Below are 4,836 nucleotides of genomic sequence, written 5' to 3'. Positions count from 1 at the left end.
CAACCAAGGCCAAGCGGGAGGCCGCGCCTCGTCGGCTGTCGAGCGAGTCGACGTCCCCAGCGCCCCAACGGGGGGCGCGTCGGGCGTCGACTTCGCGTTTGAGACGAAGGCGAGCGCCGTCTCCCCGCGACACGCCAATCCCGAGCAAGTGGACGACGCCAGTGCGCTCGCGGAGAGCTTGCAGGACGTCGCCCTCGTACCCGAGACGGCGGTGCAATCAGTCCCCGACGTGACTCTGTCGCTGCTCGTCGACCGAAAGGTACCGACCGATTCCCATCCTATGTCATCTGGACTCAGCCTCAACCCGCCTAGCGATCTTGCTTTGGCGGGCGCTCTCGTAGAGGCGAGTTCAAACCCTCTGGGGTTTCGCATGCGGTCGCCTTGGGACCGGCTGACGGACGTCTCGACCTACGGGCCCTCTGGGTCCGAGGAAGATGACGACCCCAACATCTGTTGGGATTTCTCTGGATTTGGCAACCCCAGTGCCATGCGGGACTTCATGACCGCATGTGACTACTGCCTCTCCGACTGTTCCGACGGTAGCCGCAGCCTCGACGACGAGGACTGCGGCCCAAGCCGCGAATGTTTCCACGTCGATCTAGGGGATCCCTCCGGAGGCAATCATCTCGGCATGCCGGAGGACGGTGATCTCCCTAGGCCGGTGCCTCGCGCTGACATCCCACGGGAGCTAGCTGTGGTCCCCGTTCCGGCGGGGGGTCACGACCCACAGCTCGAGTGAAAGTCGCCTAGAGGGGGGTGAATAGGGCGAAACTGAAATTTACAAATATAAATACAACTACAAGCCGGGTTAGCGTTAGAAATGTAAACGAGTCCGCGAGAGAGGGCGTAAAACAAATCGCAAGCAAATGAGGAGTGTGACACACGGATTTGTTTTACCGAGGTTCGGTTCTTGCAAACCTACTCCCCGTTGAGGAGGCCACAAAGGTCGGGTCTCTTTCAACCCTTCCCTCTCTCAAACGGTCCCTCGGACCGAGTGAGTTTCTCTTCTCAAATCACTTGGAACACAAAGTTCCCGCAAGGACCACCACACGATTGGTGTCTCTTGCCTCAATTACAAGTGAGTGTTTGATCACAAGAAAGAATGCGAAAGAAAAGAAGCGATCCAAGCGCAAGAGCTCAAATGAACACTACAAATCACTCTCTCTAGTCACTAGGGCTTTGAATGGGATTGGGAGAGGATTTGATCTCTTGTTGGTGTGCTTTGCAATGAATGCTAGCTCTTGTATAGTGGTTGGAAGCTGGAAAACTTGGATGCTATGAATGGTGGGGTGGTTGGGGTATTTATAGCCACAACCACCAACTTGACCGTTGGTGGAGGCCGTCTGTTCGATGGCGCACCGGACAGTCCGGTGCACACCGGACAGTCCGGTGCCCCAGCCACGTCACCAGTTCCGTTGGATTCCGACCGTTGAAGCTTCTGACTTCTGGACCCGCCTTGATGTCCGGTGGCGCACCGGACATGCACTGTAGGGTGTCCGGTGCGCCAGCATGGGCGTGTCTGACCTCTGCGCGCGCTGGCGCGCAATAAATGCGCTGCAGGTAGCCGTTAGCGCCTGAAGTAGCCGTTGCTCCACAGATGCACCGGACAGTCCGGTGTACACCGGACAGTCCGGTGAATTATAGCGGAGCGGCCGAAGTGAAAACCCGAGGCTGGCGAGTTCCTGAGGCCTCCCTTCCTTGGAGCACCGGACAGTCCGGTGCACACTGGACAGTCCGGTGAATTATAGCGAAGTGGTCTCTGGAAAATCCCGAAGCCGAGCAGTTCGAAGTTAGAGTCCCCTGGTGCACCGGACATGTCCGGTGGCACACCGGACAGTCAGGTGCACCAGACCAGAGGAGCCTTCTGTTGCTTCTTGGCTCTTGTGTTGAACCTACTCTTGGTCTTTTTATTGGCTAAGTGTGAACATTTTGCACCTGTATAACTTATACACTAGAGCAAACTAGTTAGTCCAATATTTGTGTTGGGCAATTCAACCACCAAAATTTATTTAGGAACTAGGTGAAAGCCTAATTCCCTTTCAATCTCCCCCTTTTTGGTGATTGATGCCAACACAACCCAAAGCAAATATCAAAGTGCATAATTGAACTAGTTTGCATAATTTAAGTGCAAAGGTTGCTTGGAATTGAGCCAATATAAATACTTACAAGATATGCATGGATTGTTTCTTTCTTATTTAACATTTTGGACCACGTTTGCACCACATGTTTTGTTTTTGCAAACTCTTTTGTAAATCATTTTCAAAGTTCTTTTGCAAATAGTCAAAGGTAAATGAATAAGATTTTGCAAAGCATTTTCAAGATTTGAAGTTTTCTCCCCCTGTTTCAAATGCTTTTCCTTTGACTAAACAAAACACCCCCTCAAATAAATTCTCCTCTTAGTGTTCAAGAGGGTTTTAAGATATCAAGTTTTGAAATACTACTTCCTCCCCCTTTAGAACATAATAAGATACCAATTTGAAATTGACCAATTGAAAATCTCCAATTTTAAAAACTAGGTGGTGGTGCGGTCCTTTTGCTTTGGGCTCATATTTTCTCCCCCTTTGGCATGAATCGCCAAAAACGGAACCATTAGAGCCCTCGAAGTAATTTCTTCCCCTTTGGTCATAAACAAATGAGTTAAGATTATACCAAAGATGAAGTCCTTTTCGCTTTCTCCCCAAAGATGGAGAGTGGCTTGGAGCGACGGCGAAGGATGAGTTACGGAGTGGATGCCTTTTTCTTAGCCGAAGACTCCAATTCCCTTTCAATACACCTATGACTTGGTTTGAAATATACTTGAAAACACATTAGTCATAGCATATGAAAGAGATATGATCAAAAGTATATAAATGAGTTATGTGTGCAAGCTAGCAAAAGAAGTTGCGAGAATCAAGAATATTGAGCTCATGCCTAAGTTTGGTAAAAGTTTGTTCATCAAGAGGCTTGGTAAAGATATCGGCTAATTGATCTTTAGTGTTAATGTAAGAAATCTCGATATCCCCCTTTTGTTGGTGATCCCTAAGAAAATGATACCGGATGGCTATGTGTTTAGTGCGGCTATGCTCGACAGGATTGTCGGCCATTTTGATTGCACTCTCATTATCACATAGCAAAGGGACTTTGGTTAATTTGTAACCGTAGTCCCGCAGGGTTTGCCTCATCCAAAGTAGTTGCGCGCAACAATGACCTGCGGCAATGTACTCGGCTTCGGCGGTGGAAAGAGCAACCGAATTTTGCTTCTTTGAAGCCCAAGACACCAAGGATCTTCCCAAGAACTGGCAAGTCCCCGATGTGCTCTTCCTATTGATTTTGCACCCTGCCCAATCGGCATCCGAATAACCAATTAAGTCAAAAGTGGATCCCCTAGGATACCAAAGCCCAAACTTAGGAGTATAAGCCAAATATCTCAAGATTCGTTTTACGGCCGTAAGGTGTGATTCCTTAGGGTCGGCTTGGAATCTTGCACACATGCAAACGGAAAGCATAATGTCCGGTCGAGATGCACATAAATAAAGTAATGAACCAATCATCGACCGGTATACCTTTTGATCCACGGACTTACCTCCCGTGTCGAGGTCGAGATGCCCATTGGTTCCCATGGGTGTCTTGATGGGCTTGGCATCCTTCATCCCAAACTTGTTTAGAATGTCTTGAGTGTACTTCGTTTGGCTAATGAAGGTGCCCTCTTGGAGTTGCTTTACTTGGAATCCTAAGAAATACTTCAACTCCCCCATCATAGACATCTCGAATTTCTGTGTCATGATCCTACTAAACTCTTCACATGTAGACTCGTTAGTAGACCCAAATATAATATCATCAACATAAATTTGGCATACAAACAAGTCATTTTCAAGAGTTTTAGTAAAGAGTGTAGGATCGGCTTTTCCGACTTTGAAGCCATTAGCAATAAGAAAATCTCTAAGGCATTCATACCATGCTCTTGGGGCTTGCTTGAGCCCATAAAGCGCCTTAGAGAGCCTATAGACATGGTTAGGATACTCACTGTCTTCAAAGCCGGGAGGTTGCTCAACATAGACCTCTTCCTTGATTGGTCCATTGAGGAAGGCACTTTTCACGTCCATTTGATAAAGCTTAAAGCCATGGTAAGTAGCATAGGCCAATAGTATGCGAATTGACTCAAGCCTAGCTACGGGTGCATAGGTTTCACCAAAATCCAAACCTTCGACTTGTGAATACCCCTTGGCCACGAGTCGAGCTTTGTTCCTAGTCACCACACCATGCTCATCTTGCTTGTTGCGGAAGACCCATTTTGTTCCTACAACATTTTGATTAGGACGTGGAACCAAATGCCATACCTTATTCCTAGTGAAGTTGTTGAGCTCCTGTTGCATTGCCATCACCCAATCCGCATCTTGGAGTGCTTCCTCTACCCTGTGTGGCTCAATAGAGGAAACAAAAGAGTAATGTTCACAAAAATGTGCAACACGAGATCGAGTAGTTACCCCCTTATGAATGTCTCCGAGGATGGTGTCGACGGGGTGATCTCGTTGTATTGCTTGGTGGACTCTTGGGTGTGGTGGCCTTGGTTCTTCATCCTCCTTGTCTTCATCATTTGCATCTCCCCCTTGATCATTGCCGTCATTTTGAGGTGGCTCATCTTCTTGATCCTCTTGTTCAACATCTTGAGCCTCATCCTCAATTTGAGTTGGTGGAGATGCTTGCATGGAGGAGGATGGTCGATCTTGTGCATGTGGAGGCTCTTCAGATTCCTTAGGACACACATCCCCAATGGACATGTTCCTTAGCGCTATGCATGGAGCCTGTTCTTCACCTATCTCATCAAGATCAACTTGCTCTACTTGAGAGCCGTTAGTT

This window comes from Zea mays, chromosome 1, assembly GCF_902167145.1.
Source record: "Zea mays cultivar B73 chromosome 1, Zm-B73-REFERENCE-NAM-5.0, whole genome shotgun sequence".
Taxonomy (NCBI): domain Eukaryota; kingdom Viridiplantae; phylum Streptophyta; class Magnoliopsida; order Poales; family Poaceae; genus Zea; species Zea mays.
Note: the sequence above shows the minus strand (reverse complement) of the source record.